General features: G+C 36.8%; 1 protein-coding gene across 2 annotated transcripts in view; it reads right to left on the bottom strand.

The window, feature by feature from the left end:
- The window catches only part of LOC136032326 (nitric oxide synthase-interacting protein homolog), a 48,425-nt gene extending 35,374 nt beyond the window's left edge, over positions 1-13,051 (bottom strand). For both annotated transcript variants that reach the window (XM_065712636.1, XM_065712637.1), the window contains exon 1: positions 12,878-13,051. The gene's annotated coding sequence lies outside the window, so the exon portion shown is untranslated. The remainder of the gene's footprint in view (positions 1-12,877) is intronic.
- Positions 13,052-13,257: the final 206 nt, after the last annotated feature.

Raw genomic sequence — 13,257 nt, 5'->3', positions numbered from 1 at the left:
TTAATATGAAACTGAAGAGTTTGGAATTTGAGAATAAACAAGATGGATGAAAAAATTTTGGGAAAATAGTTTGTGAAGTAGCAGAAGATGTCTTGAGACAGAAATTTCGTAGCCCAGCTCGGAAGAGTAGTAAATACCCTTTAAGCTTGGTAGAAGAGTAAAGGGCTTTATACAACAATTTTCTGAGCAATAGACATTACAAGAATAAGAGGAAAGTAAGAGAAGTGGAGCAAAATTAAAGCAAAGTGTGTGTAAAATGAAGACTATGAGTAAAACTGCAAAGGATCTGGATAATGACAGATAGTATAATAGTAAAACACTGTATTGGCATGTTAAAGAATTAAATGGGCTGGTAGGGATAAGAATAAAAAATTCTGACAATTTGTTGAAGTGTTCTCAATTGGGGGAGGGTCTCCATCTCCAAAGATTGAGAAGGAAAATTTATTTTGCAAAACTTGATTAGAGACAGTGCTATTAGGATTCCAAAATAATAAGGCCCCAGGCGTTGATAGTGTGGTAAATAAGTTCCTTAAATATGGTGGTTATGATGCTAAAAATAAGTTACTGAAGATTATGAATATGATTTTCTGAAACACAATAAATGAATTTTGAAACATGTCGGTTGCAAAATTTAGTTTGATTGCTAAAGATTAAAAATATGATTTTTTGAGAATATGGAAGTAGGCTACCTCATGATTTTAGGTAAAATTTAATTAAACCCCTTTATAAGAAGGATCATAAATATGAGGGTAGTAATTACAGTCATTAGCGTGTTTTCCATAAAAAGAAAATTAATTAGCAGAAGGTTACTTATTAGACTAAAAGATGTTGAAATAAAGGTTTCAACTGATAAATAATATGGCTTTAGGAAGGGGAGAGGATGTACTGAGCATTTTTTTTAACCCATTTTTAGATGAACAATCTAAATCACCAGACAACTTGTTCCTCAATTTTATGGATTATGAACAGGCAATTGATTCTGTTCATAAAAAGGCTTTAATAACGGTCATATCTTTGTGTATTATACCAGATATGTATATAAAAATTAATAGTGCAACGAGTAAAAATAATATTTCTGAAGTTGAAACAGGAAGTGAGGTCTGTAGTTGGCTAACTTTGGAATCAAGATTGGTTGTACCTTATCCCAGTTCTTAAGGATTATTTTGATACACTTGTCTTAACAAACATGACAAAGGCTATGCAAGAAGATGGATCAAATAGGAAGGTAAAACTCTCCTAGGTATAGATTATGATAATATGCTTAAGAACACTAAAACCCTTTTATAAACACATATGCACCCTTAAATCCAGATTACATTATAAATAAATTACAGGAAATGGTACATTACAAACATGACAAAGGCTATGCAAGAAGATGGATCAAATAGGAAGGTAAAACTCTCCTAGGTATAGATTATGATAATATGCTTAAGAACACTAAAACCCTTTATAAGCCATGGTTAATACAAAAAAAATATATAACACTTTACAAGTTATAAACACATATGCACCCTTAAATCCAGATTACATTATAAATAAATTACAGGAAATGGTACATTACAAACATGACAAAGGCTATGCAAGAAGATGGATCAAATAGGAAGGTAAAACTCTCCTAGGTATAGATTATGATAATATGCTTAAGAACACTAAAACCCTTTTATAAACACATATGCACCCTTAAATCCAGATTACATTATAAATAAATTACAGGAAATGGTCCCTATGCATAATACCTGTACCCACAATCTTACCCAACTTCTTAATTCCCATAATACTTCTATCACTTAATATTGGATCTACCCATTCCTCCCTTGTATTCTACCCCCAGAAAAATTTCCTCCCTCAGACCATTTAATTCTTCACATAACCCCAAAAATGAATTAGCTCATCCTCCCCATTCCTGTACATTGGACAAAGTAAGAACCTAACTCTGACTTCAACCTTTGCAGATACTTACTCCAAAAACCAAACAGTAAAAGTTTTCCCCTGCTGATACTGAGAGAGAGGGAGAGAGAGTACCAATTTGGATTTTCTGGTTCTCCAAAACAGTTCTTGCCTGTTTAGTAACCACCCCCTTTTCTAGCCCAAGTCCTTTCTTGTAATTTCACTGCCTAGATTCTCCACAACTTTCTAAAATAAGTCTTACTTCACTAGCCCAAGAATCTTTTCTCCTGTCCCTTAAACCCTCCTGGTATCCTGCCTTAAATAGCCTATCTTCTTGTAGAGATACCAGTTTTGCCCAAATACCTAACTATGCTAGCTAATTTACTCTTAGACTTGCCAGCCCCAAATCCCCCTTACAACTAACCCATAGAACTTATCCCTTAGACCTAACAATTTCTTAAAGAAACTTAACTGATTTCTCTATAACTTATTCCCAGTTTGGAATCAAACAGTTCGTGGTAACAAACTGTAGTTAGGAACAACCTGGCTCAATAGTCACCAAAACTCTAAAATTTTGATACCAATAGTTATATCAAAAGAATCGTATTTTAATGCTGATTTTAAATATATAAGTTTCATCAAGATCAGTTATACCCATCAAAGGTTACAAGCCTGAGAAAATTTGCATCATTTTAGAAAATAGGGGAAAAACACCCCCTAAAAGTCATACAATCTTAACGAGAATCACACCATCAGATTCAGCGTATCAGAGAACCTTGTTGTAGAAGTTTCCTATCAAGCTCCTATCTACAGAAATGTGGAACTTCACACTTTTTGCCAGAAGACAGATCATGGATGCGTGTTTATTTGTTGTTTTTTTCCACAGGGATGATTGTATAGAGTGGTCCTAGAATGTTGTGAGAGGGCTCATTCTAACATAAATTAAAAGTTCTATTGCCCTTTTTAAGTGACCAAAAGAATTGGAGGGCACGGAGGCCCCCTCCTACACTCATTTTTTCCCAAAAGTCACCAGATCAAAATTCTGAGATAGCCATTTCATTCACCATAGTTGAAAAACTTAATAACTATGTCTTTAGGGACGACTTACTCTCCCGCAGTCCCCATGGGAAGGGCTGCAAGTTACAAACTTTGACCTGTGTTTACATATAGTAATGGTTACTGGGAAGTGTACAGACGTTTTCAGGGTATTTTTTTGTTAGGGGGAAGATTTGAGGGGGAGGGGTTACATTGGTGGATATTTCCACGGAGAAACTTGTCATGGGGGAAGATAATTTCAATGAAGGGGGTGCAGGATTTTCTAGCATTATTTGAAAAAACAATGCAAAATTAAATATGAAAAGTTTTTCTACTGAAAATAAGGAGCAGCATTAAAACTTAAAACGAACAAAAATTATTACGCATATGAGCCTCCTTGTTACACCTCACTCTTTATGCTAAAGTATTTTTAGTAATTTCAACTATTTATTCTACAGCCTTTGTGATAAAGAGCTCATTCTTAAGGAATTGGGACAACATTTAAGCTTCAGGGTAAAAAGCAAGGTATTGACGATTGTTGAACCCCCTCATACATGGAAGAAAAACATACAAATATAGAAGTTTGTTACGTAAATTAATTTGTAAGTTACATAGGTTTTTTACCAATGAAAATGTTTGCAAAAAATTGGAGGGCAACTACGCCTTCTCCCTCGCTTCTTTTTTCGCAAAATCTTCTGATTAATTGCAATCAATTAATATGCAAATTTCTTTTTAATTATTTATGTGCAGAGAGCCAAGATCAAAACATGCATTAATTCAAAAACGTCCAGAAATTAAATAAAAAAAAAAACAAATTTTAATTTAAATGAAAGTAAGGAGCAACATTAAAACTTAAAATGAACAGAAATTACTCCATATATGAAAGGGGCTTTTTCTCCTCAACACCCCGCTCTTTACGGTAAAGTTTGACCCTTTCTCTTAACTCTACTTTTTAAAACAGTAAGAAACTTTAGTGTAAAGAGTGGGGCGTTGAGGAGGAAAAGCCGCTTTCATATATGGAGTAATTTCTGTTCTTTTAAGTTTTGATGTTACTCCTTACTTTCATTTAAAAAATCTTGTTTTGTTTATTTAATCCCCAAAACACATCCACAACTAAACACTGGTCTTAACTTACTACTGAAAATCTTCTTCATTCACTTAATGTCACTTAGGCCAATATTTCTTAAACTACTACCCATCTTCAATTTGATGAACCCTCACACCCTGGGTATGACAACTAATTTGAAGTTTTTAATTTATTGCCATTCACATTAAATTTTAGCTATAATTCACCTTTTTTTCAAAGGCTACTACAGCCAACTTATCAGCATTTAATATGACCTTAAGTTGCATGTGTGGCAAGATAAGGTGGTGATGAGCCTCCTATAGAATATTTCCTTCTTCATTGCTAAATACTCATGAATCAAATCTAAAATACTTTGCAATTCAGTGCTGCTTTTTGCAACCAGTACAATGTCATCAGCAAAAAGAAGGGCAAACAAACATTTATCTGGTAATTCCAAAGCAGGTGCTACAGTAATCCAGTATTCCTACAGTAATCCTCTACTTTATTAATAAAAAATAAGTTGCATGTGTGGCAAGATAAGGTGGTGATGAGCCTCCTATAGAATATTTCCTTCTTCATTGCTAAATACTCATGAATCAAATCTAAAATTCTTTGCAATTCAGTGCTGCTTTTTGCAACCAGTACAATGTCATCAGCAAAAAGAAGGGCAAACAAACATTTATCTGATAATTCCACAACAGGTGCTACAGTAATCAAGTGTTCCTAAAGTAATCCTCTACTTCATTAATAAACAAATAAAATAGCCTAGGTGACAAACTACATCCTTCTTAATTCATCCAGTCAAATTAATTGCTCCAGAAAACTATTTTCAACTTCAACTAATTTCCTAACTTTCCTATGTATATGATTTCAGTGTCCTAAATAAAAATGTTGGTAAATAAATAATTTATGAGTTTTTGAGACTTTAAGGTGCAAAAATAGGCTGGAAAATTAATATTAAGATGACTGAATTGTTTAAACTAGGAATAAATAAGGGTAAAGACATGATGTTAAGTAATGATAAAACTAATTAAGTGGATAGCTTCATTTAACTGTGTAGTATTATTGTTAAGATGATAAATGTGGTGGGTATACAAAAAGTAGATTTGAGGTGGTGGGTGCTTTTTTGCAACTGAAAATAGTTTGGAACAATAAAAAGATAAGTCTCCAAGAAAACATTAGACAGGTATGGCTCTGAAATATCAGGTTTTAAAAGGCTAGATAAAATTTGGTAAACATTATCTGAAGGAATTGTCTAATGATATTTTTGGGCTCTTGTTTGATTGACCATATATTAAAAAATAAACTGTACAAAAAATGGCTTGATCACACTTTCTTGTGCTATAGTGAAAGAAAAGCTAAAATGACTAGGTCAAATTTTATGCACAAAGGATGTCAGATTGCCAAAGGTTATCTTTTTTGGCTATCCATCTGGGCCAAGCAAAAACAAGTGGTCCTTGAATAGGATGGAAAGAGGCCATAAGAACTGATTTGAAGGAAATTGGAACTTCAAGGGGTTGAGCAAAGGTAGAAACTTTGAATAGATTGGGATAGAGCAAGAGTATCCACTGCTGTGTGGGACTCAGACAGCTGAGTGCTGTAGTGAGTAGTTAGCAGTAGCATTAGTGGTGTATCTGTAGGTTTTGACCATTTGAGAAATCAGCATTTGCCATAATTACTAAAAAAAAAAAGACCTGGATAACTTCCTGAAAGTGTAAATAACACATTCAAACTGTAATTGCAATTGCTCTTAGTCTTTAATTAGTGGGTGGCCCAAGTATATGGCATTCTGTTGCATTTGAAAAATTTTAATCACAACTACTATTTTAATCACTAAGCCTTGGGAGTGAGCACTCAAATAAACAAATGATGCAAGCTGAACAACATTCTAATGCTTCAAAAATGAGACATGATGTCAGATAATAATTTCAGGTGAACTGATTTCTAAAATAGTAGTGCATTTTATTGAAGGAGGAAAATAAATAAGCAAAACTATTTGGTTGATTTTAACACCACTTTTTATCCATAAGAAATTCAAATATTAACAATCTCATGATTCTCAAAGGATACTGGACCTTCAAAGGAAAGCCATCTTCTTATATGCTTTTAACTGTGTTTGCTGTTTTTTTGTAACACATATTTCTTTTTTTTAATTTGGTGCCAATTACCACCAAAACCACGCACACAAGTCATTGTAATTAAAAATTGAGTTCTTGACTTTTTTCCAATTTTTAATATACATAGCTGTGGTCTGAGGGAGCTCCAGATTAAATAATAAAATTTGCTTATTTTGTAGGTTTGTTTTTCAAAATGGCTGTATTTTGTATTCTGAACTGCTGATTTTTGGAAAATGAAGAGAGAAAAAAAGTACATAAGATGGTGAGAAATCAGTTAATTTTACATATAGACTTAGCTTAGGGCTATACATGGTGCCATTAGAAGCAGGATGGCCACTTGTAGCACAAAAGTACTATTTTAGAATTATTTCATCATGTGTGGCACTGTAGCATGTGCCACATTGAATGACCAAATAGCAGCACTCTTGTGCTACAATTTTTCTTTTTGTCTTGGTCAAAATAGTGAGGAATTTGAAAAAATGGCAGAGGAATTAACAAAAAGAACAGACTGACTTTTTCCTGTATTTGTTTTAAGATTGGCATAAGTTTGGTATCACAAGACTGCCTGTTTTACCATGTTAATTTCAAAAGATTGGCAATAAGTTTGAAAAAACCAGACATAAAAATATTTAAAAATTGACCTAAAACTAATCCGAGTTCATTTAAATAGACCATTTATATGTTGCAACATAAGCCATAACATGCAATACAGTCAACAGTCATTTCTTTGACTGTAACACCAAAAATTGTTGTGTAGCACACAAATTTGGCTATTTTTAGCACTTTAGGAACTGACTATGGGGGGAACCCTGACTAGAAGGGGGGCTAGGATGTATTTTGTGATGTGAATGATTAATTTATTTACGAAAAGCACTTAACAAACAAACAAATGAATTTGTTAATGAACTATGGGGAGCCAAATACTATGCTGTTTTTTAATCCAATTTCAAGTTTATAAGTAGAGCTTAGCTACTGTACTTTAATGTTAAGTTATGCTATGCAGTTGGCTAAAGTGCCTAGATTAATATCTCTATGGATAAAAAATTATATTAGGCTGGGGTACTTAAGACTCTTTTTTGGGTTTCATCTGAAAGTGAAAAAGTCTGAAGAGGTGGTCTACCCTCTGTTAAGGCTCACCCTTCTCTGTTTAACAACTCTGTTAATGATTATACACTAGCCTTAAATATATAGCATATATAGGTAAATACATAACCTAGGCCCAGCCTACAAGATTTGGTAGGCCTAACCAACATAGGCTAGGGACTGAACAATTCTTCTATTTAATGTTTAATTGGAAACCCAAGCACCTATAAAATAAAGCAATAAGCAAAAGCAAGCAATAAATAAGCACTATGAAAAGCAAGCAATAAATAAGCACTATGCAATAACCACAGGCAGCAAGCAGGGGTGGGTATTTAGCTGGGTCCCAACATTGCATCTCCCTTCTTCACAAGTTGAGCTCGTAGTTACGGAACTTCTGAGGGGCCTTGCGATCGCGCGCAGATCTGCGAGGAGATTCAGCAGGGCGTTCTGTTCCAAGTGTCTGGGGCACATGGCGGACACTCGGCAGGAGTTCGGATTCAGTAGCTGGTGGGCTGCTAGCTTTGGAGAGCTTTTTACCAACGCCAGGGTTTGCAGATCTCGAAGCTGGTGAGCTTCGTACATTCCCCTGAGGCGGGAGAGTTGTAGGTGACATCGATCCCGCTGGCTCTCGACTATTGGGTAGATCCATCCTTTGGTGGTTTCCCGAAACAGGTTCAGAGCATGGGACACTATCTTTCGCATTTCTACGGTATATGTCCCCAGCTTCTGTTTCGACGTGGTATGATCTGGGGGCATCAGCTGCTGACAGGACTCCTCCTGGTTCCCATTCTTTTCCTGGAACCACCTTGATCCAAACAGGTTGCCGAAGTTGTAGGCTGCACGTATCTTCTGTTCCACGATCGAAATACTTTTTTTGCAGGTTTTGATGGTAGTATCTAGCTTCCTTGAACTGTACTGATGGGACAAGTTTTGGTTTGTACAGCTTGGGATGAGCTGGCAGCATGGACCTCAACTGTCTGCTCATAAGTAGTTGAGCAGGGGATGCCAGGTTATCAACAGGTGTGTTCTGATATTCAAGGAATGCAAGGTATGGCTCAGTTCCACTCTGGTAGGGTTTTTCAGAAATCCGTTTTGCTGTTTGCACAGTTTTTTCTACTAAACCATTAGATTGCGGATGGTGGGGGCTGGAAGTGATGTGTTTGATTCCCCACTCTTTTGCAAATGTACTGAACTCGGCTGAAGAAAACTGTGGGCCATTGTCAGTCATTAACATTCTGGGAATGCTGAAACGTGTGAAATGTGGCTTCATCTTTTGGAAGACTGCTTTTGAGGTCATGCTGGTGAGTTGGTCCACTTCAAAATAGCGGCTATAGTAATCGACTATGATCAGATGTTCCTCCTCCCTGAACAAGAAAATGTCAGCTCTGATACGTTCCCAGGGGTATTCAGGTAGCTCTGTGTTGATCAGAGGGTGCTTCCATGGTTGCATTTGTAAGCGGCCACAAGTGATACATTGGCTGATCATTTCTTCAATGTTTCTGTTGATACCAGGCCAGTAGACAATTGATCTGACCCGTTGTTTTGTTTTCTCCATTCCCATGTGTGAGTGGTGTAGTTGTTGCAGGATCTCTCTGCGCATTGTCACCGGGATGACGATTTTTTCTCCTTTCAGAACAATACCGTTGACTATCAATAGCTCATGATGAGTGTTCCAGTATTTCTGAATTTTCTCAGAACAGCTGGACCTGGTTTCTGGCCATCCAGTGATGATGGTGCTGGTTAGAGAGGATAGTTTGGGGTCGGATTTGGTTGATGATTTAATGCACAACAGTCAACTGTCACTCATCAGTACGTTCTTGAATAGGGTGTGAACAAAGACTTCTGTCTCTCGTTCGAATTCTGCGTCCATCTCAGGGAGTGGGAGGCATAGAAGAACATCGGCCACAGGGATGCTTGTTCTGGGCACGTGTTCAACTGACAAGTTGTCCGGCTGGATCTGTAGAATCAGACGTTGCAGTCATGGAGGCGCAACTGAAATGCCTTGAGATAGGATGGATTCGAGTGGTTTGTGATTGGAGAGAACCTTGACTGGCCGTCCACACACACATTGGTGGAAATGCTTGCATGCAAAGGCAATGGCCTGTGCTTCTTTTTCAATCTGTGAGTATTTTTGCTTGGCTGATGAAAGCGATCTTGATACAAAGGCACAGATTCCACTGTCACACGTTAATGTAGCTCCAAGGCCATGCTGCAATGCATCAACTTTCAGTACAACATCCTCAGAAGTCGGGTTGAAGTATTTTAGATTTTCGCAAATGCTGTTCTTGACATTGGCGAACGCTTTGTCATGCTCTGAGGTCCACTGGAAACTGCAGTCAGTTCTGTGCTCTTTTAAAAGAGTTCTGAGTGGGTGGTTCAATGTTGACAGATTCAGGATATATTTGCCAAGGTAGTTGACCATACCCAGCAGCGATTGTATCTCTTCAGGTCCCTTAGGCTTGGGCATTTGGCGAATGACAAGAATTTTATTTGGGTTTGGTTTGATACCTTCCGAGGTCAATATGTGCCCAAAGTATGGAATTTCTGTCTTGCCAAAGATGCATTTTTCTCTGTTGAAACGAACACCTTTTTCACGTGCGACTTGTAAAGCTTTCTCCAGGTTGCTGTCATGCTCCCCGTCTGTTGCTCCATGGACAACAATGTCATTGATAAGGAGGCCCAGACCTGCCGTCTTGATAAGCTCAGCAAATATTTCTTCATCTTTCTTTGGAAGTCGTCCTGGGCGCAATTCAGACCAAAGGGATATCGCTGGAAGTGAAACCTTCCAAATGCTGTGTTAAAGGCAGTTAGATTAGCTGACTCATTGTCGAGTTCCATGCTCCAATAGCCATGGCGTGCATCAAGCTTAGAGAATTTCTTGAAATTGGTGCCTTTTGTGGCAACATCATCGAATGTTGGTATTGGGTGGTGTGGTCTCTTGATGCATTTGTTCAGGTTTCTAGGATCCAGGCACAAACGGAGACTTCCTTCAGGCTTCTCAACAATGACTATTGAATTAACCCATTCCATCGGTTTTGATACTTTCTTGATAACGCCAAGGGTTTCAGGACGGCTAAGCTCTGCTTTGAATTGATCCTGCATGGATATAGGGATCCTTTTTGGTGGCTGTACTGTAGGCTGACAATTCTCCTTCAAGTAAATGTGGCATTTACCTTCTAGTTTTCCAATCCCTTGGAAGATGTCCTCATACTCAGAAAGGATTCTGTCAACAGTTTGATCTGGCTTCTTGGTAACCTCATTCAAGAATTTAATCAGGCTGAGTGAGACGCTTGAGTTCTTGCACAAGAGAGGTTGTTTAGCGGTACTGATGATGTAGAATTTGTGGACCTCTGAATCTTGGTTGTCTTTTCTTTGGAGTTTCAGGTTACAGGTTCCTAGTACTTTGAGTTTGCCATCACAATAGGAAGTAAGTATATCAGAGGTGTTAAGCATAGATGGCTGTGGGTTTAGCATGCTATAGATTTGTGACAGTAGCACATTGACTTCAGAGCCAGTGTTGATTTTGAAGTTCACATGAGTGTTTTGTTCAACTAGTCTGATGGTAGCAATCGTGCTACTCTCAGCAGCACTGTCTATGGAGTCTATGAAAAATTCTGACGTTGCCGCACAGTCTTCAACAACCATCAGGCAATCATGCTGAATATTATGGACTGATTTGCTCCTACATGCACGGGCAAAGGGGTGTAATCTACCACATTTCAAACATTTTTTCCTTTTGCAGGGCATCTGTGTTCATTACTGTATGGACCACCACAGAAATAGCAATCTTTGTTTGCTCTGCTATCAGTTACTCTCCAACTAACTACATCAACTTCCTGTTTGATAGTCTGCTTTGCTTCATCATGCATGGTTTGTAGTTGTGCTTTGGTTTCCTGGAATGTTCTGCATATCAGGACAGCTCTGTCCAAAGTTAGGCTCCCACCTTCAGCAAGAAGTCTTTCTCTGAGCCTATCATTCTTCAGCCCAAAAATGAGTTGATCTCTCACCATCTCATCTTGCTGGCTGTAGCTGCAATTCTGTGCAACTAGCTTGAGATCAGTAATGTACTGTTCAATGGTTTCAAACTCTTTCTGGTTCCGCTTGTGGAACTTGAAGTGTTTGAAGATGGGATTGGAAGAGGGCTCAACATGGCTTTTGAACCGTCTTAGGTACTCAGTTGGATTGTTTTCACTGGCATCCAGAACAACAAAGGTACTAAAAATGTCTCTGCCCTTCTCTTCTACCCATATGAGGAGGTAGGAGCACTTCACTGCATTAGATTTTCCATTCAAGGGGCCACTGAACATTAACTCCACATGCTTGGAGAACCTTGTCCAGGCATCTTTCAAGTTAGGCTGGTTCCAGTCGATGAATGGAGAGGGTGTAGATGGGTCCATTGTTCTGACACCATGAACAATTCTTCTATTTAATGTTTAATTAGAAACCCAATCACCTATAAAATAAAGCAATAAGCAAAAGCAAGCAATAAATAAGCACTATGAAAAGCAAGCAATAAATAAGCACTATGCAATAACCACAGGCAGCAAGCAGGGGTGGGTATTCAGCTGGGTCCCAACATTGCAGGGACAAGGTGAACACATTAGCCTAAGCAGTAAAATTATGACAGTTAATATAACTGACTTACCAAAAAAGTGAATATACCACTCCATGCCTTTTTTTTATGTTCTTTATGAGTATAATAATTGCTTCTACTGTAAATTGAAATTTAAGCACTTTTTGAGCTCTTAAAAATGAAAAATTTTCAGAAAATTTTGACAGTACATATAACTGACTTATCTATAAAGTGAGCATACCAAACTTGATGCTTTTTCTGTGCTCTTTACAAATACAATCATTCTTCTACCACAAATTCAAATTTAAGCATTTTTTGAGTTCTTGAAAATGACAAATTTGAAATAAAATCATGAGTTATTACTCATATTTTTTGCTCATATTATTGCTAATATATTTTCTTAGTGTTATCTTTTTGAAAAAAGTAAAGCTATATTTTCTCAGTGCTAAAATTATTTATAATAAGGTTAGGTTAAAAGGTGCTAAAAATTTGGATTTATGGTAGAAGGAATTATTATATTTTTAAAGAACATAAAAAAGGCATGTAGTGTTATGTTCACTTTATTGGTAAGTCAGTTAGGCTATTTGAACTGCTATAAATTCACTGTCTAGGCTCCTAATAATCAATTTATGTCTAAATGAAACTCCTTTCCTGATTACCTGACATAGCCCTGATACTGTGCTTATCTGTTACACAACTTTAGTCATATACTAGGCTATAGCACATTGTAGATACTAGGCTATATCAAACCAACAATCTTCCAAGTCTGGAATTTATCTTCATGTATAATTGGGTGTGTAATTTATCATAATATTATTTGAAATAATTCTCAAAATATATATTAATTGAGTGAAAAATGATAATCTGAGTGGGCTAGCCTAGGCTAACTGAAATATTGAGCACAAGCCTAAAATAAAGTAGGAACTACATTGCTTTCTTTTGTTTTTGTAGATTTCTTTGGTTATATGAGAGTGATTATACTAGGTGCAAAAGAGAGTGATTTGATTTTACATTTTGAAAGAGCATAAAAAAGGAATTGAGTGGAGTGTCAAACTTGTCAGTTAGAGAATCTTGTATACATTTGCCTATATTAAATCAAAACTTTTAAATCCATACCTTTAAGCTTTTGAAGTATGTATTACTGTTGATCAGTGACAATTGCTAGCTTTGATGCCTTAGCCTACTCTCGTTTCTGCAATTTATACTTTTCTGCCGAACTAAAGATACTATTTTTCAGCGTAAAGGAAACAACACGGTTTTTCAGAAAAGAAAAAACCCAGACAGTTCCAGTGTTTGGGGTCGGTAGTTAATGAAATGCACTTAATTACTTACTCCAGTTCCAGTTCCAAAAATTGTAGGGGGGTATATGGACTAACAATAAGTCCTTTCACCTCTTTGACTTCTTCTTCAGAAAAAAAAACTAGCTACTGGAAGCGCTATTCTCCTCCAGTCTGCGAACAATGAATATATACGATTATGAACAATAATACACTGTT

The sequence above is a fragment of the Artemia franciscana genome, chromosome 10, assembly GCF_032884065.1.
Source record: "Artemia franciscana chromosome 10, ASM3288406v1, whole genome shotgun sequence".
Classification (NCBI taxonomy): Eukaryota; Metazoa; Arthropoda; class Branchiopoda; order Anostraca; family Artemiidae; genus Artemia; species Artemia franciscana.
This window is presented reverse-complemented; position numbering and strand designations above follow the sequence as displayed.